Here is a 23,313-nt window from a genome sequence, read left to right as displayed (position 1 = left end):
GAAGGAAGCGTGGCGGCGGCGGAGCAGCTACCCCTGCCCGTGCCACCAGCGACAGTCGCGAGTGCCTCCCCTTCCCCTCCTCGCTGGGCCCCGCACAGCCGCCGCAGCTGCTTCGGAGCACCTGCACTTCCTTCTCAAGCCTTACCTGTTCTTGCCGCCTCGCCCAGCCCGGCCTTCCGCCAGCCCCGCTCTTAGCCCGTTGGCGGCGGCGGCGGCCGAGCACTGCTGCCCATGGCAAGAGAGCAATCCTGCCGCCTCCAGCCCTCCCTTCCTTGGCACTTCAAGTCGCCAAGGAAACCCGAGAGCCCGCCCCCTCCAGCCGCTGCTGCTGCAGAAGAAGCAACGCGAACCCAAAACCACCGATTAAGCCGCGCAGGCTCACTCCGCAAACCAGTCCCCGGGATTTTTTTTTAATCACGTGCAACCCAAGGACCAATGGGAACAGCAGCTCCGAACCTTGACCTGTGTGAAGGGAAACCCTTTTATTATGCAGCAGTAGCTGGAAATCTGCGTTCTGTCATCTCGCGCTGCTCCGAGCGCTAATCTCCGGGCTCCAGCTTTTGATTTCTGCGTTCCTGGTGTCTTTTCTTCTTCTGACCCAATTGCACCGACCTGGCTTCCTCCCCTTACAAGCCATTATGTACCTGCATCCTTCTCGCTTAACTTCAGCACTGCTCGTCTATATCTGTCTTTCCCCTCCTGAAATGAAATGAAGTGAACTTGTTCAGAAGAACTTGTTTCATTTATTATTAATATTATTATTATTTTATTAGTGTGTTAGGCACCACATGGCTCTTTGTTGTTCTTGCTGCACAGAATAACACGGCTGTAGCAGTTCGCAAGCACGTCAAAGTGCAAGTAGAGAAATAGGTACCGCTCCGGCGGGAAGGTAAACGGCGTTTCCGTGCGCTGCTCTGGTTCACCAGAAGCGGCTTAGTCATGCTGGCCGCATGACCCGGAAGCTGTACGCCGGCTCCCTCGGCCAATAAAGCGAGATGAGCGCTGCAATCCCAGAGTCAGCCACGACTGGACCTAATGGTCAGGGGTCCCTTTACCTTTACCTCTCTGGAAGTTGTTTCCTTGTTTTTGACCAGAACAACCGATTACCGTGAACAAATAGTGACCGTTCAATATTCATTCATTTGTTCCACTCCTTTCCTCTGCTACTTCCCGTCTTTTACATCTCTAGTCTCATTACAGTTGCATTTCCCTGGACCTGCCTGAAAGCCGCCGTTACTTATTGGCAGTTGTTGTTTGCAAATGAATTAGTATCCTCTAGAATGCTTTAGGATCTAAACTTAGGACTTGTTTTGATTATACAGGGTCTAACCAGAGTCACTAATTTGTACTGCATTCACATTGTGAAGGCAGCTAGTTAGGAGGCCTTACTTAGTGACCGGTGATGGTGTACAGACAGGAGTGTCAGCACTTCCCTTTAGGAAACCTGGGAAACCTGACAGCAATAAACCGGTAGCTGTTCATCCCCATAAACAATCTCATAGTGTTTTATTATTGGGCACCAGCAAGGTAAGGAATGACCAAGATTCACATGGTGACAGGTGTGGTATAGAACAGGTCTGTACAGTGCACTTGTCATAAGAATATATTCCATTGTGAGTTTCCTATACTCTTAAGCAGCTATCTGACTCATGTGGTAAACTCATCATGTGAGTTGGGGCATCACACAAAAACGTCTGCTACCCAGCAGGAGTAAGGTTCATTGACATGTGGAGAAGCTCACATGGGTCTCACATCGACTGCTACTAAACAGTGGGAAATGTGTCATAATGTGTGTGTGAATCTTGTTGATTAACATAGCATGGAAGGTTGGTGGTTCAAATCCCTGTGACGGGGTGAGCTCCCGTTGCTCTGTCCCAGCTTCTGCCAACCTAGCAGTTTGAAAGCATAACAGTGCAAGTAGATAAATAGGTACCGCTGCAGTGGGAAGGTAAACGGCGTTTCCACACATTCTGGCACTCGTCATGGTCCTCCATGTGCCAGTAGTGGTTTAGTCATGCTGGTCACATTACCTGGAAAGCTGTTTGTGGACAAACACCGGCTCCCTTGGCCTGAAAGCGAAATGACCGCCGCAACCCCATAGTCACTTTTGACTGGACTTAACCGTCCAGGGGTCCTTTGCCTTTTTTACCTTTACCTATGCAATCCCACTGAAAACAATGAAACTTACTTCTAAATTGATCTATATAGGATTGCACTTTCTTATTAATTTGTTAATGTTTTATTATTGTAGTGTAAACAATACACTTTTTGCCCCAAAAGAGGCAAATTAATGAGCTCAATTTGTATTAATGTAATATAAATTCAAGGATGATTCAGTAGCAACTCTTATGAGTTTTATCATGTGACTACGTATTAGAATGGGCCGTGTTTTTGCCTTTGTCTGTCATGTTGCCTATCCACAAGCATTCATTTACATACATGCAGCAGAGTTTAGAAATCACTTTTGAACTAAAAAGAAAGTTGCCTTGTTGCACAAAAAATTATTTGTTTAAATTATATATTTTTGCATTTATATCCTGTTTGTAAATCTACCAGACATGTTGTGCATTTTTTTTCCTCAGAGCCCCCAAACCTTGCTTTTCTTCAATGAGGTTTTGGTAATTCCCATGACATTTTATACTTAGCTTGCTCAGCATCTAACCAGGTGACAGGACAAAAGAAATTCTGGAAAGTACACCCTTTTGATTAGATGGACTGAGGGATAACCAAGGATGTGACCTTGGTAGTTCTGTCCCAACTGCGGGACATTCTTCCCAGGTCTCACCATTTGTTGCCTACTCTTATATGAGTTGTGGCATCAACTGAAAAGAGGTTTATTTGCCCAGAATATTGTTCTGTTTTTATCCGCTGACTGCTTTTTGTGTGTGTATTTATTGCTGTTTATTCCCTTTGTTTTACTAGATATAGTTAGTATTTCTAATTTGTAAGCTATATTGGAAATCATTTTCATAGAAAGACAGAATAAAAATGTATTAAATGAATAATTAAATTAGTGAGATGAAATGAAATGAAAATTGCTTATTATTAAATGTGCATGATAAATGGGTCACAAATGCAAACTTATGTCACCAACTGCCTTGGAAATCAATATAGTCCTGCAAAGGGTAGCATTTGTACTAGCAGTTTCTTCACTGTGTGTAAAAACGAGTAGGTTTTGTCACTCCACAGAATACAGATAAAGCTCTCTTTAAACAGATAGACATGGTCTTATGAAGGTCAAATGACGCAAACTAGTCCCTTTAACATTAATAGAGTTTTAACTCTGACTTCAATGGGAACTGGATTGCAAACAAAGTATCCACCTATAGAATCTCTACAGATAAGGTAACAAACAATTAAATAGCTTTAGGAAGATGTGCATCATTTTGCAAATTTGCAGTTGTTGAAAAAGGACTGAAGTTCTATTCTGACTTACATTACTGACAGGCTCAACTGGAACCTAGACATTTCTTAACTATGCTATACAGATCCAACCCCACACACTGCAAATCCTCTCTAAATAGTTAATAAAATAATAAAAACACTTATTTTAGGCTGCAGTCTAGGACTGCAAACCTGAGCACACTTAGTAGGGAGTAAGGCTCTCTGAATGCAATGGAACTTATTTATGAGGAACATACACAGAATTGTTCTGTAAGTTTATTGATCTATTTAACACAATTGACAAGGCTATTAAGAAAGGAAAAGTGAGAACTTGTCTATTTTCTAAAATGCTTTAATGTCATTGCATCAAAAGTTGTATTTATGTATTAGTGGTACAGCTACATAATTTTATAGTGCAAGCCAGTGGGGCTTGTTCCCATTAAGTGGAGTTTGCAGTGCTGCCTTAGACTCCTGCTCCCCTCACAGAGCTACAATTCTTCAAATGTATAGTGTACATGGGGCTTAATAGTCTTATACTCACCCCTTTAGATGGAAATGTGCATGATTACACTTACTTCAAAATGTGGTAAAACCAGGTTTTACTGTGAGAGCCGTGATCATTCAGTGGAGTGGGACTCTGGGCTTCTGGCCTAACTGAACCACTGTTGCATCCACACATAATTAGAAAAAAATATTGTCCACATAGTCCAGACTGTCCCAAAAGTGTTTCTTGCGCTGTGTTTAAGCCAGATTTCCAGTATAATAGATTGACTCTAAACAAAGTATTTCAATCAATATGGAGCACAGTTCTAGGCTCCATTGAGCTTATTCCCAACTAAGTAGGTCCATGTGTACAGTGGTACCTCGGGTTAAGAACTTAATTCGTTCCGGAGGTCTGTTCTTAACCTGAAACTGTTCTTAACCTGAAGCACCACTTTAGCTAATGGGGCCTCCTGCTGCTGCTGCACCGCCGGAGCACAATTTCTGTTCTCATCCTGAAGCAAAGTTCTTAACCCGAGGTAATATTTATGGGTTAGCGGAGTCTGTAACCTGAAGCATATGCAACCCAAGGTACCACTATATAGGATAGCGGCCTTATTTGCATTTGCTACCAATGTCTCCCTCTGTAGACTTCCCCATTGCCAGTTTTAGAATTTAAGCTGCTGTGGGGAAAGGAACTTGCTCTTTATTTATGAAACTGCATAAAAGGTCATGTTCTGAGGAGAGAGGGGGAGGGGGAGTAACAACCATCACCACCTGCATTATTAATTCAAGTAAATCTGTGGAAATTATACTATTTTGTGTTTTATTTTTAAAATTTATGTTCGTTGGTCCTATGTCAGTTAGATCACTCATTTCTGTTGGGTTTTTTTAAGCGTAGCCTTGTCTTCTTCAGTCTTTCTCAAGAACGTACATTTTCTTCCTTTGCAATAGCAGACCATTTACCTGCTCTGTCTTGCATGACTGAGCAAGTTTACTTGTAATCTTGTGATTATCTGTGATAGTGCATGATAAGCAATCTTGTTTACTTTTTAGTGGGAATAACTCCCTGCATATTACACAAACGTTACCTCTGGAATTGTAGACTTTTGTGACTCAGGAGTTTCAGACAAGATTCAGATAGATAGCTCTTAAGGATAATTTTTGTTTAAATAGTGTCTTCTCTTTCAATGAAGTTTATATAATTGGAAGAGCGCTGGAGAACACTAGAGAGCGACCAAGGGTGATTTTTTACCTGACCATTTTTCCATCACAGAAACAGTGTTGCTGCAAGGTTTGAGGGGGCCCTGGCAAAGTGCCATCTACCTGCTGTCCCCCATCCCTCTGCCACCTCTAGCACATGAATTAAAAACACCTGATTTCTTTTTTTTAAATATAATTTTTATTAACAAACCAATCAAATCAGATTAGTTCCAAATTACACAGCCAAATTTTTAAATTTTTGTTGGGGGTACCCATGCTTCGAGCTCAGAAAGGGATCCAAACATCTCTCTTGCTGCTGCTTTAATGTTCACAGTTCTGTCCAAATAGTATTCACAGTTCTGTTCAATCTTCTCTTTATTATTTTCCTCATCTTCTTGTTGTTGTCATATATTCCTTTCTTTGTGACCTCTACAAACGGGTTGAAAACAAACGTTGTTATATCCTGTGTGGATTTTTCATTCCTCCAAGAGCCATATTCAAACAGACAGACCCATTTCCGCACTTCCGTACAAAACATTCTTAAAGTCTGCCGTTAATCCTCGCAGGTCTGTCAGTCTCTCCTCAATCTTCTAAGGGGGTCAAACTCAGAGTCCGATATAATAACAAACCATGGTCTCCTCCCCCTCGATCATAAATACTGTAGCCAGGCCTGCCCTAACAAGTCTCTTTTTATAACTGCGTCACAAAGGCCTTTCATTCCTTTCCAGATATTCCACAAGCCATGCCTTTGATTAGTGATTTATTTCCACACAGTTCTTAACCATCCTGCTTGTAATCAGTAATTGCAACGATTCTTCTTGGGGGGAGGATTGTTAGGTACTCACATAAGATAAAAAAAAGAAAAGCCCCCCTCCTTTCAGTCCCGTTTTGACATACCGACCCTTTGATGTATCTTCTTCTTAATATGTTGTTGAATCCAGCCCGTCGCTCCACTTCACAGAGGTCACTTTAATTAGCAGTCTTAACTCCCGATCTTCACTTGAAATATGTGCATTTGCTTCTCTCTAATTGTTTATTTTGAGCTCCTGCAACCAGGCCGCACAATCAGAGACAGCGTCAGGGAGAGCCGTCCCACGCGAGGGCTGTGCGCCTAGTGCCCTCACCCCCTTCTTTTGAATCCGGGGGTGATTTATGGCAACCGCAGGCGAGGCAGTCTTCCCCATTCCCTTGGGGTAACAAGGGAGGCTGCATACTCCCATATCAGCCTCTTAATTACCTCGTGTGAGCCGGAGAGATGGTATTGTCGGCCATCTTCCAATGCGCCCCTAGCGGCCCCCCCAAAAAAACACCTGATTTCTTGATGCCTGCACCAGTTCCACTGTTATCTGAAGGCAATCGTTCAAATATCCTGAACCCAAACCTTCTAGTTACCACCATCATTCGTACCCCTTGATAAATACATCTGTCTAATCCTTTTCCAGAATAATCTAGAATGACCCACATCTTGTGGCAGTGCTTGTAGTCTAAAGAAGGATTTTCTTATCTCTCTCTTGAACTTATAACAAAATCAGCTGTACTGGAGGATTGCCAGCTTTACTGTCGTGAAAAAGAACAATGCTATTTCTCTGTCTAGTCTCAATATCCAAGGAGTCTTACGTTTCCCTTAAGGCTGGTTTTTGCAAGGTTTGTTTCTCTGCTGTTCTACTGATTTAATAATCTTGTAAAGGCGCATAGCTTGAGGAAAAAGAGGATATTTTTTGTTTTAATGCAGCTAATAGTAAGCATCTATTAATGTGCCTGAACTCTGTTCTTTTTGTTGTATTCCTGTAATATCTGTTAGGGCCTAACTAGAACCTAGGGTGTGCTGCTTCCTGCCACTGACCTATATCTCTACCCCAGTAAGAGAAAGGTGTGATGTCAGTGCATACAACGCTTACTTGCCCAGATTCATTATCTGCTGCTTACAGGTGGCAGGGAAATGTTGAATGTCATTACACTACACCACACACCTCTTGTAATGTCAAATTAGACTGTAAGTCATTTTGTCAGGGGAACCATTCTGCTTTATGTACACCAATTCAAATTTTAAATAACTAAAACCTCCATGTCTGAAGAGAAATAATTAGGAATCCAGGAAGCTGCCTCACACCGAGTTAGCCTAGCACAGTATTGGCTTAGGTTACCCACATTGACTGACAGCTTTTCAAGGGTCTTCCACAGCTCTAGCTGAAGTGCTGGGGACTGAAGCTGGGTCCTCCTCCATTGTTTTTAAGAGAGCTGAAAGTGGCACTATTGGGGCATAATTTCCTGTTGTCACTTCACAAGCCTCATTGCTGTCTCTAGTTAAACAGGTTTTGAAAGCTTGGGAAGTGCTGCAATAATAAACTGGCAAAACTCATGAAGAGATAATAGCAATGTGCACACTCTCTAGCCAATGGCGCCTCCTTCATGCTTCACCTCAGCCTGTCTGTGAGTATTTGACGCTGTACTACCACACCTGCCTATGTTTCAGGCGTCGTATAGAATGACGTATTTGACAGCCAGTTAGAAGACTTCTGAGTTGCTGTCACAGAAACCTGAAATTTAGCCTTCTCTATCAGTTTGTCCTACACAGTATTTGATACAGACCATTTAACATCAGTGCTGCATCAGTGACATATACTGCGGCAAATTTTCTGCCTTTCTTTCTGGCAACTGAGATCAGAGTTCTTTGTCAATAACATCTGGCTTCTTTTCAGTTTCACATGATAGGTTACCATGCAGAGCAATTCATAGCACTGCCGATAGAAGGATGGAGGAGAATTTTCCCCCCAAAAGGGAGCCAGATACAATAAAGATGGCTAGGAATATTGCATGATGCCATGCAAGGCAAAACCAGTCCTCATTATTTCACTGAATAAGCTGGGCCCTGGAATTTTAGGAGCAAATTTCGATAGGAATACGACAGACCTATCAAATTCTAGCTGAAATGGAAGTTGAAAAAAATTATCTGAGGTCATTTCTCTCTCTCTCTCTCTCTCTCTCTCTCTCTCTCTCTCTCTCACACACACACACACACACACACACACACACACACACAGAGCATATTTAGTATTTGCTGCAAGTAATGAGTTGGCAGCTATAGAGGCTGACTCCATCAGCTTTATCCATTGATATTGTTGTATGTTAGGCAGGGGATTAATTGGCATGGTGCCTGATTCCCAGGGTCCTGGATCCTGCAAGGGTTAAAATCTAAAGGAGGATATCAATGTTGAATTAGGCAAGTTGCCACTTAAGTACAGTGGTACCTCGGGTTAAGTACTTAATTTGTTGCGGAGGTCCGTTCTTAACCTGAAACTGTTCTTAACCTGAAGCACCACTTTAGCTAATGGGGACCTGCAGTTGCTGCCGCGCCGCTGGAGCGCGATTTCTGTTCTTATCCTGAAGCAAAGTTCTTAACCTGAGGTAATATTTCTGGGTTAGCGGAGTGTGTAACCTGAAGCATATGTAACCTGAAGCGTATGTAACCAGAGGTACCACTGTATGGTGCTTAGTTTAACAAAGGAAGTAGCTCTGTGCCATAGGGAAAATGGGGGGGGGGGCTGGCTCCCTCATCTGATTGGTAATGAGAAAGACAAAAGCCAGTGAGTTTTTGTGAAAGCTGGGCTAGAAGCAGGAAGAAGCCAGAAAGGCAGAGCCATGCTTGATTTCTGCTTGAAGTCAAGGCTTTGACTATGCGCGAACCCAGACTCTTGATGTGTTCATGATGGAGTCCCACCATCATGTTGTATATATGTGTAAATAAACCGTATATCATAAGGGCACCACAGCCTCCACAATCCCTCATTCCAAGGAAACCAGATCTTGGATAAGCACCTGGAACTCTTGGAGTTCTGCACCGCTTGGAGATTGGGGTGGCATGCAACAATATCAATATTACAACTGGAAGATCAAAACCATTCCCCTTTTTTCCTGCAAGGTCTGTGAACCAAGCGTGATTGGACAAAGAACAGGAAAGGGGGGGGGAAATGCTTCAGTTAAGTGAAAAACAAGCAGGAACTGTGATATGGTCGCTATGTAACCCTAGTCTCAATTGTAGTCAATAATCTAGAACTTCCATGGCTAGCCCCCGTAAGCATTCTTTTGCCTTGATTATAAATACATACCATTAGAAATTTATTTTTTAGAATCTTTCAGCACTTATTTTGCACATATTAGAATGCAGGCGAGGGGAAATAATCACATATCATTCTCTTTAATACAGATATGGCAACTCCACTGTAGATAGCCTGGTTGCCTGTATTGGAACCATGGCTAACCCCATCCTGTATAAAAACATTCTGGGACACTACTGCAGGAAAGGGAAGGCTGACAGAGAAACATGAGCCAGTTTTTATTCTGTTTTCTGTATATGAGTCGTCTGCAGCGATTTTTTTTTTTTTTTGCTGGGTGGGGGTTGGGTGGGGAGGCTTTGCTTTCCAGTGCATGCTTTGTTAATACCAGCTGCCTTCAGCACCTCCTATTTGTGCTGACTGATTTCAGCTGCAGTTCTCTCAGATTATGACTGATGTCATAAAAGCTGCCAGCTGCACAGCCTCTTCAGTTTTTCTGGTGATGCTGGCTGGTTGTTGTTTTTTTGCATGCAAATACACCTTAAGCACAAAACAAAGCCCTTAGCGAGAATGGGTACAGAAGCTTACTTAAGCAAGCAATTTGGCAGATTGTATAGCATTAACACATGACAATCTAATTGTTTGCATTGAAGTTATAGCTGTCTTTATCCAGACCTACTACGCTGCTGTGTTCTATTCTTTTAGTTTAGGTATCCATCATATGCAACACAGGTACCCAAATGCACTGCTATTCCCTGTGTATCTTCCTTTCTGTTGTCTTCTAAGCATTGCTTTGGCTATAGCCTTAGCAGAGGTCTAAATTAATCACATCACACAGATACATTGAACTCAATTTGGCAAACTTAGCAGAGCTATTTCATGGTCATATCTTATACTCTTTTCTCACTCTCAGTTTTAATTTTACTTGTTAGCTCTTTCTGCATTTAGCTGTCCCCAATAGGCTCTAGCAACCCTGTTCAGCTCACCCTGCAGCATCAATGTACTCCTTTAGTAAACTGATAGTTTCAGGAAGGGGTTCAACCATACACTGGGAATTTAAGTTTGTGCAACTAAAGTGAATCAAAACACTGTACTGCCCTAGTGCAACAAATCCACTTTTAAAAAACACTTTTGCATTTAGGAAAGCGATGGAGAAATCTACTGAAAACTGGAATAAACGATAGATTAACAGGAAGTCATGTAAATATCTACAAACAGATCACAATGAAGGCTTTTTGTTGTATAACCGCTCTGTAAACAAATCAGAACAAATATTCAATAATGACCGTCAATAATGACCGGAGATAGTCTAACCACTGCCTAAGCTTTCTGCAACCAAATTAGGACAAATGCTGAATAAGGAGGTCATCTGACTGGTGAAGCCTGTAATGGCTTCAGGCAACTTTAACTGCTTCTTGTTCTTTCTACTGAAAAGCAGCAGCTTCCCTTCTTCCTGCAATGGGCCCCACAAATCCTAAAGCTGCTCTTGATTCACAGCAAAGATTTCACAATTAAATACTTGGTGTATAAATAGAGGGAAAAATCCTGTGCAAGAAAGCAAACTACAAAAGGCCACATGTATACACACACTAGGGAAAGAGGCAGCCTGGGCGTCTATTTACTCAAAGTCTGGTGTTCCAGAATCCAGAATCTATGAAAATATTATCCATGTGATTTTATTTCCAAGATGAATGTTGGCAGACGTTTATGAATACATTGCCAGACTCCAGTTCATGCAAGAGAAGAGGCATAGCTAAAGGATGTTTAGCTAAAGCCCATTAAAGTCAATGTGAGTCTTTTGTAATGCAATGCAATATTCATAAATTGATTACCGGTAGTTAGTTGCTTTGCTACCATGTACAGGAAGTATATAAGACAAGCCAAACAGGATGAAACATCCCAAGATAAAAGCAATCAAACAGTACCCAAAAGAGAACAGCTCTTAAAGTAATATTCTGCCTGACGTTTAAAACATTTTTGTACTGTAAAGAAAGATTTCTAAAATATATATATATATGCTTCACATGTATTTACCTCTCAAAGAATTGCACGTGAAGGAACTAGGTGTTCATCTCTGGAAAAGGAACCCCACAAGGTGGTCACCGCATCACTGAAATTATTAAATCTGAAAATATCAGTTTCAGTAAAAAAGAAAAAAAGGACACAGAAAACACCCTTAAAACTGAGATGGCAGGGAGGACTACAGAAGGCAACAATTCCTGCAAAACAATATTATGCACCCCAAAAAGAAAATGGGCATCTTAAAACAGTCTTATAGTCTTAGAAGGCATACAAATATGCAAATGAACCACCTGGGAGAGTGCTAACTAGGCTTTGGGAAGGAGGAGGGCGGACTCTAGGCCCATCAGAGCCTCACGTCTCCTTCTCAAAGTCTCACTTACCAAGCTTTGAGACTGCAGCCCTGCAGCTCAGCACCCAGTGCATGTGCACTGCTTGCACGGCCCTAAATGCTCCCCTGCCAGTGTGTGGGGAAAGATAATAATGGCACAAGGTCACCCAGGGAGTTTCAGGGCCAGGTGGAGATTTGAACCCAATTTTCAACACTCTAGCTATTATACTACACTTGCTCTCTTGATTGTGATATTTTGCTCATGTGAAATGGGTGTGCGAGAAGCCTGTGGGCTTCTCCTACACATCTGGCTGAACACTGTGGAAAACATGATGCTGGACTAATAGAAAGGCCCTGGGTCTGTTCCGGCAGGGCTCTTCTTATCATTCTGTGGTAACGGATGGAGAAAAATTGACAACATAGGAAATGGCATGTATGTGAGAACCAGAGGTGGAAATTTTGGGCTTAAAAAAAGGTTTGTGGTATTCAAGAGAAGTGAACAAGCAGACGGAGAAAGTGAAAGAAGAGAAAGGAAGGAACTGAACTGACAAAAAGTAAATAGAGGGAGCTTGAACTGAACATAGTAAAGTAGGCATTGAGAGTCTGCGGCCTTCAAATGTTGCTGGACTACAACTCCCATCATCCATGACCGTTGGCCATGCTGCCTGGAGCTGATGAGAGTTGGAGTCCAGCAGCATCTGCTAGGCCACAGATTCCTTATCCTTGTAGCAAAGGAAGCCAGCACAAATAATAGTATAGAGCAGGCTTCACAAACCTGGTGCCCTCCAGTTGTTTTGGAATACAACTCACATCAGCCCCTGACAGCATGGTCCTGATAGCTGAGGCTCATGGGAATTATAGTCCAAAGCAGTTGGAATACACCAGGTTGGGGAAAGATTATACAGTCATACTTTGGATCCTGCATGCCTCAAACCTGGAAGTGATTGTTCCGGTTTGCGTGGCTTCCGAATGTTTTGGAAATCAAATGGACTTCTGGAACGGATTCCATTCGACTTCCAAGGTACCCCTGTAGTTGCTTTCAGACCCAGCTACAGTGTACCCTAGAGCATGGATTCCAGAATAATTAAAGCACTCCCCAAACTTTAATTATTAGGATCTTGTGACACTGCGGTTTGTAACAAATTAAACTGTAGACCTTTGAGGTGACTGTCCTGGTTTCAAGCTCGGAGGGAAACCTGTTCAGTTTCCTCTCCATCCTGAATAAATGTATGGCCATGTCGTTGTGCAGCTCTTCTGTGAAAACCCTCAAGAGAAAACTTTCCAATTTATCTTGGGAGTGAGGCAAGCTGAAAAGGGCAACAAAACCACACTAGCTGCAGAAATGTTGACGGCAAGCTTTGAAGTGAACCTAGGCTGCCGCCTCAAGTTGTAGGGAGCAGGCTGAGGCAGGAAATGAGAAGCACGCTGAATTAATCACTTGATGCTCTGATTAAGAGGCATGGGACTCTGTATCATGTGATAGCTAAAACTCTAAGCTCCGGTTCCTCAGACATTATTTGGTACATGAGAAATTTGAACAGACAGATGGGAGTCATGAGCAGGATTACAACTGCTATTAAGCGCAAAAAACGAACTGAGTCAATTATAAATGGAATGTCCAACAATCAGAAGAATACAGTATAGGAATGGCTTCAATGGCGACCTCCTGTTTTGTTTTGATTTGAATGTGTATGTAACAGTGTATATCACAATCACATCCCCTTTTCTGAATATCCCTGAACCAGAGTAAAATCTTTCCTGCCCAAGAAACAACCTGTGTGCCAGGAATTATCCTGTATTGCTCCTAGACTAGGCATTGCTATCTGCTCTGCTCTCAGATCAGATTTGTGGAACAAGTGCTTCCAGAGAGCTCACAACCCGTGCAGCCAGTCAGGCATAAGGTGTGGAGTCTGTTCCTTCTCCAAGGATGGAAGATCTTAATGCAAAAGCCTGAACCTGCTGATACAGTAAACAGCTTTATTGAAACCTGTTTATAAGGCATCTTTTACTATGTGAAATGGGGTGTATGGGGTGTTAGGGTGGGGGTAGTACCTCTGGACATGTCATGCTCCTTCTAGGGTTTGTCCACTTTTGGTCTCCACTCTGCTCTCAGCTCTCACCTGTACTACTTGATCTGATCTCTGCAGGATGGGGTAGCATATAAATGTACAGTGGTACCTCAGTGGTACCTCAGATTACATACGCTTCAGGTTACATACGCTTCAGGTTACAGACTCTGCTAACTCAGAAATAGTGCTTCAGATTAAGAACTTTGCTTCAGGATGAGAACAGAAATCGTGCTTTGGCGGCGCGGCAGCAGCAGGAGGCCCCATAAGCTAAAGTAGTGCTTCAGGTTAAGAACAGTTTCAAGTTAAGTACGGACCTCCGGAACAAATTAAGTACTTAACCTGAGGTACCACTGTAATGAGTACTTGAATAAACGAAAGACTGAAGCTTTCCTGTTTTTAAAAGAATCCATCTCTCTCCTACTTTTCCTTAGTTCCCATTTATCTGTACATTTCCAACAGGGAAATAAAATTACGCAATATAAACAAAAACATTGGTTAGTGGCATATATTCACTTGAATATTAATGCATATGAAAAATTTGACAGGGGGGAATGTGGGGAATATCTGAAGCTGCTTACTGAGCCTGAACACAAGTCCATATAGTCCATTATTATTATTTACTCACTCTGGCTATGACACTCCAAGGTTTCAGTGCTGTTGAAAGTGTAGAAAAGGAAGCTGCCTAATGCAAACTCTTTGGCCCTCTAGACTCAGGGAACGTTGGGGAACCCTTGAACCTTCAGGTGTCTCTGAATTGCCCTGCTATCTTATGATGAAGGACAGTATATGTCTAATAAAACACCACCACTAACAACAACTGCAGCTCCCGTCATCCAATGTCATTGGCCAAATGGTTTTATTTTGCAGCGAAAAATAATTTAACACAACTAACATTATATGTGGAACTATAATAAAGATGGGTGACACCCTTTAATCTTGTTTGCACAGACTCCTGTGTTTGTCATCTATAGGTTGTTCTTTGAGGAGTGGTTTTGCAATCAATCTTCCATCAGTTCAGTGGCTTGATGTCGAACTGGTTTTGCTAAGAATCAGTCATGATGGCAAATCAATATTAGGTTTAACAACATAGACTTGATTTCTACCGACTTTGGAAAAACTAATAAATAATAGGGCACAACTTCAATGGTTTCTTATCTATAAATGCTGCAACCACTGAGTTTTGTTGTTGTTGTTGTTGTTGTTTTTAAAAGAAAACTGTCAGCACCACCCTTGAGCCAGTGTCACCAACTGGACTCATCCACTTCAGCCTGACTGGGCTAGGCGAGCTGGGTAGCACTTCCAGAGACCACCTTCTGCACAGGAACAGGTCAAAGTGCTGTGGACTCACAGCTTAGAGTTGTGAGCACCGGATTCACTTCCACAAGATGACAGTCGTCGCACAGCAGAGTATAGCAGAGTATAGCAGAGCATAAACGACTTGGAGAGCAGCTCTGTAGAATATCTTCTTTATTCTATCTACAACTATAATACACAACTATATACAGAGCTAAATGAGGTCTAAACATAAATGAATGCTGAACTGCACTGAGTGTCTGCAGCTGCTCTTACCAGCAACCTTATCTATACATACAATCTCTCTCTAACACTCAGTCTCTCTCTCTCTCCCCGACACTTTGATGTGAGGATGGAGCGGAATAAGTAGAGAGCAGAAACCGCCACTCCTCTCTGGAGAATCAGCAGAAAACATCAGCAGATTCTTGGATATGGGAGGGGTGAAATCTCCTCAAAACGAAGTACCTTATAGGGCTTTGACTAAAATTTAAAAACTTTAAATGTCCATTCCATCTACATGGAGCATAGCACAAGTAACTTAATTAGAAATAAGTTGAAGTGTGAGCCATTCATGCTCCATAATCCCCACTTTGAGAGAACCTCCTAATCAGTGATCAAGATAAATGAGCAAAACATTAATAACAACAATGGATAGGATTTTCTCAATGGCATTTTGACCATATTTTATCAATATGGAATTTCAGAACACGGGGGCTTGCTGGCAAACAATATGAAAATAATGTTTATAAGATTTATTCGTTTACAACTTGAAAATAGGGTTGTTGACTAGTTGCTGAAAGTGTTTTTATGTGATAGAATATAACAGCTGTTATCTTAAAATAATGTGGTAGTTACCATATGGGAGCTCGGGAAATTTCTTCCCATAGTGACAGGGCTTGTCAAAATATTGAACACTTGGATGAAATGCAGAACACTTGGAAGATAGGCTTCGTTGCCTTTAAAAAGAAACATGCACTGCTATTTTCCCCTCTTCCCCCTGGACATTTCACTCCCTCCCTCTAGTTGTGCCGTGTTTGTAACTAGATAATTTCATGTGTGGGGAGGCTTCCAATTCTATGCCCCCATGGACTAGCGAGGTGGTGAGTTAGGAAGAGCCATTTATCTTAATACAATACAATGGCTATAGCTCAGTGGAAGAACATCTCCTATACATGCAGAAGGTCCCAGGTTCAGTCCCCAGCATCTCCACGTAGGAGAGGAAGAGAAACTTGCCTTAAACCCTGACAAGCCAATACACAATACTCAACTAAATGGACCAGTGGTCTGGCTCAGTATAAGGCAGCTTCCTATGTTCCTACCAGCTTCTGAAATCTCCATTTCTCCCTGCTCAGAGAATGTTACTACGACTCAGAAAACGTCGTACAAAATGTTGTAGTCAATTGACATGAACCTCTGGTTTTCTTTTTCTACTGACATTACTTAATGCTTGGATGTATTCTGCATAATTAGGTAAGGAGCCCATGACGGTTAAGTCCATTCAAAGGCAACTATGGGGTGTGGCGCTCATCTCACTTTTCAGGCCAAGGGAATCAGTGTTTGTCCACAGACAGCTTTCCAGGTCATGTAGCCAGCATGACTAAACCACTTCTGGCACACGGAGAACTGTGGCAAGTGCCAGAGCACACAGAAATGCTCTTTACCTTCTCACCACAGCAGTTCCTATTTATCTACTTGCACTTTCGAACTGCTAGGTTGGCAGGAGCTGGGACAGAGCAACAGGAGCTCACCCTGTTGTGTGGCTTTGAACCACCGACCTTCCGATCAGCAAGCCCAAGAGGTTCAGTGGTTTAGGCCACAGCACCACCTTCGTCCCTTTACCTCTATATAATTAGGGCATCATGCAAACTTGGCCGCTGCCTGGCAGAGCTTAACAGGATGGTGGGGCCACTGCCACATATGTAGGTGGAAGGTTGGGGGCAAGCAGATAGCTGTGCCAGGAATTTGGCTTGGATTGGGGTCAATGCAGTCACATGATGGCAATGGAGTTAGTTCAGTTCCACCGCAGAACACCTCATTTTGGGGTTTTCTGCTAGATGCATTTCTGCCCACTTTAATGTTTTTGGGCAGAAGAGGGAGCGCCACACTGGCAGTGATGTTAGCTTCCCACCACTGGCAGAGGTAAGCAGGAAGAAGAATGAAGGGGCAGGAGGTGGAAGGGATGGCACCAGTCCTGGTCAGTCTTTGACCATACTGGGCCCAGTTGACACTGCATCCAGAGTAGGAACATGCATTATATTTCATTATTTTTATTGTGGAACACTGTGATTATTCTCTTCAAAGAAAAGCAGAGTATAAATATCAGTTTAACTAAGCCCTGGCTATGCTACCTTTTGAGGAGATGACACAGGGCATGCAGACATGGGTAGTGCAACTCATTTTTTTTTTTAAAAAGAAACAACTTCAGGGCTGAAGCTATACCTCTGGATCCTGGTACTGAGCTGGAAAAGAACAGTGTTTTCATGGTAGATCGTGAAGAGCAGGAGCTCATCGTGGCTGCCCCTATAGCAATACCACATGAGAGTCCCTAGCCATGCCCCAAGAGGAATTAAAAAATGCAGGCAGCTGTCTTGCTCCATATTTCGTTTCTTTATTTTATTGTGTTTATTACCCTTCCTTTCTTTTGTCATGGAATCCAAAGTGCCACGCATGTGGTTCCTAGGCTGAGCTAGAAACACCCTCCATTTTGTCATTTTTGAACGCTTCTAAAACTGGCTGTTAAACTCTGCAAATCAGATAGCAATAGAATTCATTAAAGACGATATTCTGCAATCATGGAATAGCGGTCAGCATGTCAGACTTTGGCTGAGGAGGCCTGGGTTGTCATCCCTGATTAGCCATGAAATCTGTGGCGTGACCTTCCTTAGGCCAATCAGACTAGGCTACTTCATGAAGGGATCAAGCACCTAGACACACCACCCTCCAAACTGACAACAATTACCAAATACTGCTCCAGCAGATGTTATTATCTGCTGTGGTGGTGGTGGGGAATGAGTCCCTGCTCCACTACAGCACTGTGCAGCCTAAGTCCCAAGTTAGGTTCAGTCCCATCTCCAATTAAATAATCTCAGTTGCTGAAAATGGCCTCTTGGTGAGACATCCAAGCCCATTTCTCGTCAGAGCAGACAACACTGGGCTACATGAATCAATATTCATAGGTGTCATGAAGGATGATTTTGAATGGAAGGGGTGGGAAAGGGGCTCAGGTCACCTTTCCCTTTCTGATGGTTCTCCACTCCAAATAAGCAGCTTCTGCCCTTCCACAGTTAAAAACATGAATGAACAACATTTTGAATCCATGTGGGAAGCAGCTGTACATCTTTTTGGAAGAGAAACAGTGAGAGGTGGAAGGATAAAGCACGCCTTTCCCCTGGTTTCCTTTTATTTAATATTGCCCCTTTCAAGCTGCTATTCTTTTTGAAAATGATATCGTGTATATCAAGGGCTTTGTCACATGTATTTGCTTGAAGTGTGTAGTCAGGCTCCAACTTGTAAGTGAGCCAGAAAGACAAACAAAATCATCTGCTAACCCTCGTGCCTGATGTAAACATAGGCATTTAACTTGCACTGAGTGTTGTTGTCAGTTTCCTGATGCCTGTGCTGCTCTCTTATATCTCCGAGTTGTAATTTGAACTCCAAAGCAGTAACAAAGACTGACAAGTATATCTATTAACCAGGCTTCACTTTAATCATCTGGATTCAGTTTCTGAACTTTCCAGTACTGTCTCTGCATCAGATGTCACAAGTATTGCCTCTTTCTACTACCGAAAAATGTTAAGATAGCAAAAGGGAGAAAGCAAATTCCATTGAGTAAATGCACTTTTCACTGTAGTGAAGCATGGTGAATGAAACGGAGAAGGAAAACACAGGTGGGGAGGGAGGAGCATGGAGTGCTTTCCCTCCCCACCTACGTTTTCCTTCTTCGTTTCATCCCCATTTCTTCACAACAGCATTTCCCCTCCCCATTTCATAATGTCTTCCTATCAAACCACTAACCCACAAAGTCCCACTCAAGTATTATGCTGCGTGCCCAGTTGCCTCCTGACAAGCAGACTCCCAACTTGGCAAGAGAGCAGCTTCAGCCTCCAGATAGGAAGCCATGGCGCAAAGGCAAGAGAGAGCTTGCTCGGTGGTAAGGAAAGAGGAAGTGTGTTTATTTGGAGGGAGGATAGAAAGATATGTGTGAATATAAGGAAACTGCCCCAGAGAGAAGGAAGTATCTGCCACCGCAAGCAAACAGGCAGGAGGCAGGGCATGGCATCCAGATCCAAATCTGCCATCCCTCCAGAGCAGGGGTCAGCAAACTTTTTCAGCAGGGGGCCGGTCTACTGTCCCGCAGATCTTGTAGGGACAGACTATATTTTTTGTGTATGAATGAACGAATTCCTATGCCCCGCAAATAACCCAGAGATGCATTTTTTTAAAAAGGACACATTCTGCTCATGTAAAAACACGCTGATTCCCAGAATGTCTGCAGGCTGGATTGACAAGGCAATTGGTCCGGATCCGGCCCTCGGGTCTTAGTTTGCCTACCCATGCTCCAGAGTGTTGCTTGAGGCAACTGGCTCAGGAAGGCTCAATGATAGCTCTGGCTCTGGTTCATTGCCACCAGACTCAGGAAGGCAGGGTCCTGACTACCTTCAGCTAAAAATGATGCTTATCATGTTCAAGGTGCTTAGAAGTCATCAGAATGGGGTGGTGTTTAGGAGTTGCTGGGGGCGACATTTCAACTTGGGGGGAAATGTTATTTTTGCTACTCTTTGGACTATGTTCTTGTATTACTTTTGTTAGGCCTCATTATGAATTGTTAAGTGGATTGTTTAATCAAAGTGTACAGTTTTTTTAGTATGAGATGTTTTAATTAATCTATGACTGTTGTTCTTGTTATATCTTGAAATGTTATATTTTACTATGTGCATTTTTATGATGCCGTGAATCACTTTAAGCATGGGTCACCATGCAAAAGCAGCATACAGATAAGCAGTGATGATGAAAAAGTGGCTTTGCTAAACCTTGTAAATAAAGGAAAGCAAATCACACTTTTCTCATTATTCAGGGGTTTTGCAAAAATCCAGAAATGCTTCATTTCACTTTATGTGCTTTAAAATAATGTCCATATTTAACTGCATCTGGATTTGGTAGCACAAACAGGTAGTTCCAGTGAAGCCTAATCGAAGTAAGACTGGATGTAGCATATGATTGTGTCTGAAGTCTTACTACTGTTCAGCATGCCCGCTTGTATGTTAACAACGATGTCAAGATTGTCCTTGTAAATCATTTATGCAAGGCAGCTCAGTTGTCATCGTTCTCATAGACCATAAAATGAATTTACTCAGACAGAAAGCTTCGTTATCCAAGGCTGCATGTGATCATCTCAAGGCATGCAAAATATATTCCATGTGAGTGCAAGGACAATTAAAAAGTATTAAATCTGTTGCCATCCATTCACATTTTACAGCAGTAACTGATTTTGGAGATACGCAAAGATTTTATCTCAAGTTCTTTTTGATCAGCTGATAATCAGACCTTCTATCATGTTCTTCTTTCCTATTAGCTACACAAGCGGAAAGAGTTCTCTATCCTTTTCATGCTTTTCATCATCTTACAGATTCTTTTCTGGGGCAGGGGCATGGAGAAATACTTGCTTTCAATCAGCCATTTCTGTAGTCACTATTAAATATAATCTGTATCACAAAGGAATAAAAACACAGCATTTTCTTAAAAGAGTAAAATGAACTCACCAAAGTATGTGTTTTCTCTTTAGCATGAGACATTAATCATCTGCTGCAGCAATCCAAGCATTGCCCTCAATCAAAGATTAGACATACTGTTCACCACACACAGGTCGCAGTTCTTATCTTGTTTCTTTCTAATTAAATCTTAGTCATAAGCAGCAAACAACTGAAAGATAAATTAGACAGTGGAATCCAAACCACAGCACAAAATTATTGCTCAACTTCTAGAAGAGGCGAGTGGTTGCTTGTGCCATGATAGTTTCTGCTTATGAAGCTATTGGGGCAGTCATCTGCAATCCTGCTTTCAATGCTATATTTTGACCCACAAAGACTGTGGGGTGATCATGCAGCTTCGTTTCCAATCAGTGCATATTCTCCTGTGACATCCTGATGAAATTCTGCAATATTTCATACCATGAATATTCCAAGTGGTGCTGCTTGAAGCTCCACCACTGACCTGAGCAACCCTCTTCTGCCATGCAGCTGACCTTCGGCAAGAAGCCAGTTCTCCAGGGCCCCATATATAAGGGAAATCATAGCATTGCTTCCAAACAGTTGAAGCTTTACAGCAAAAATATTCTATTTGGATGCCTACTTTACAAACCATCTGTTCTGTGGCGTAATATTTTGCATGCACATTCTTGCTTTAGTTCCTACAAACATACATATGCATATATATATATATATATATATATATATATATATATATATATGTCATTATTGATAGGGTTAAACAGGGGAACCAGACAGATGGGAGTTTACTGGCACATTTTATTTTTCATACTATGCCAATCAGCTTTTATGAATTATTAGAAGACAAAACAAACAAAAATGAAGAAACACAACCAACCTTAGGCAATTGGTTCTTGTACATGTGTGCTTAGCCATGATACACCATTCCATTCCATTCCCCCTCCCACTCAGTTCCCGCCCCTCCCCGTTTGTATTCTATGGTAAGTGAGCAACCCCATTCTTATTTACATTGTTTTTGTCCTCCACTGTTGTAAACAAAATCTGCCCTTCTTCCCCTATGGGGTATCCCAGATCCTTAAGTGGGTTCCTTATCGGTAGGAGAAAATAACAGAGGCCAACCAGAGAATATTGAGAAGCAAAGCAGCTAGTAAGCCTGATCTTTATTAAAGCTGTTGCAACAGGGTGCTCCCCTAACACGCAGGAGGACAGAGGAGGACCCTGAACAAAGAATTCCCTGCCCTGGAGCTCAAGACCACCCCTCCATACATCATACATACATCACAGAAGGGGTGTGATCCCAAGACCACCCCCCACAAACATCATACCTACATCACAGAAAAGGCGGTCTACAACAGAAATTTGAATGTTGTTGTTTTTCCTGTCTGCCAGGTTATCTGATAATGCCTTATCTGATTGCCTTTCCTGGTAGTCTGGCCATTCCTTTGAGATGGTGATTTCCCAATTCCTGAGACAATGCGAAGGTTCCCTCACCCCTTCCCTCCTTGCAAAGAAAACATTTGGTCAGTTTAGGAGTCAAAATGGTTTCAGGACAGTCTTCCTGTGCTGCTCCAGACATGTGATCCACATATCTATGTACATGCTTGGTTGGTAAATTTATGAACATTTATTATATATATAAGACCTTAAATTTTTTATTACACCACCACACAACTAGGGTTTCCCCCTAATATTTTTTGTACTTTTGCAAACCTTGAGGTTTTCCTGAACCTGCTGATACTTCTTTCATGTGTTGATGTGGTCATTTTGACTACATAAGCAAGAACACACACAGAGGCATGACTGGGGGGGCACAGCCCCAGGTGCATTTTTTTAGAGGGGTCATGACCTGGCGCCCCCATGACAAGCTCCCTCATTGGAGCCTGGCTCCGGCACACAAGGGACCTGCTGAGGCAGCTTTCTCACATTCAGCTGCAGCAGCTCTTCTCCTGGGACAAGCGTGACCAGGGGGTGAAGTGCGGGAGAGGCAGAGGCAGCGTTGCCGCCCCTTTTCTGCACTGGGCTGCGCATGCGAGGGAGCTGCCAGAAAGAAACAAGCAAATATAACCTTTTGGGGGTTTTTTGTGGTGCAAAAAGCCTACTTTTTATGTACTAGAAATAACACAACTGGACTTAACAGCATACCAGCCTTTTCAGAACAAAAAAAATTTCCTTCCAGTAGCACCTTAAAGACCAACTAAGTCAGTTCTTGGTATGAGCTTTCGTGTGCATGCACACTTCTTCTGGGTATCTGAAGAAGTGTGCATGCACACGAAAGCTCATACCAAGAACTGACTTAGTTGGTCTTTAAGGTGCTACTGGAAGGAATTTTTTTTGTTTTGACTATGGCAGACCAACACGGCTACCTATCTGTAAACAGCCTTTTCAGAGAAGCCATTGGATGAGAAGAGGACCTTAAATATAGGCAACCCTTAGATCAGCAGCTTGGTCCATAGCACAAGTCAGCATGGGCAAACCCTGCGGAATTAACACACAAATAGATGCCCCAGGGCAAAGAGAAGAAGAGCTCATCAAGGGAACTGTGTTTTCAGGAGCAGGGAGCTTGTTTTTTGAATTCAGCACTTTTACTGAGGCAGTTTGGAGGTGTCGGGGATGACCAGAAATAAGTGATGTCAGGGTATCCATTGGCCAGTTGGCTTTCTTGGTGCTCTGCTTGTTCCCATCATGTGGGAGGGAGGGGAATCATATGATCATGAATGGAAACTTATCCTGTCTCCTGCTTTCATAGCACATGAATA

General features: G+C 42.6%; 1 protein-coding gene and 1 long non-coding RNA gene across 4 annotated transcripts in view; both read right to left on the bottom strand.

Annotated features, from left to right (window-relative positions):
* The window catches only part of LYST (lysosomal trafficking regulator), a 75,865-nt gene extending 75,566 nt beyond the window's left edge, over positions 1-299 (bottom strand). For all 3 annotated transcript variants that reach the window (XM_081906739.1, XM_081906740.1, XM_081906741.1), the window contains exon 1: positions 146-299. The gene's annotated coding sequence lies outside the window, so the exon portion shown is untranslated. The remainder of the gene's footprint in view (positions 1-145) is intronic.
* A 9,144-nt stretch (positions 300-9,443) lies between these two features.
* Positions 9,444-21,044, bottom strand: LOC309367578. The gene is made up of 3 exons (XR_014167237.1): positions 20,591-21,044; positions 11,144-11,244; positions 9,444-9,659 (listed from the first exon to the last, which is right to left on the bottom strand). It is a non-coding gene; the product is annotated as an uncharacterized lncRNA (long non-coding RNA).
* Between the last annotated feature and the right edge of the window lie 2,269 nt (positions 21,045-23,313).

This window comes from Podarcis melisellensis (genome assembly GCF_964234715.1).
Source record: "Podarcis melisellensis genome assembly, chromosome: 3".
Classification (NCBI taxonomy): domain Eukaryota; kingdom Metazoa; phylum Chordata; class Lepidosauria; order Squamata; family Lacertidae; genus Podarcis; species Podarcis melisellensis.
The sequence above is the reverse complement of the archived record's forward strand: the minus strand, read 5'-3'. Positions and strand labels throughout refer to the sequence as shown.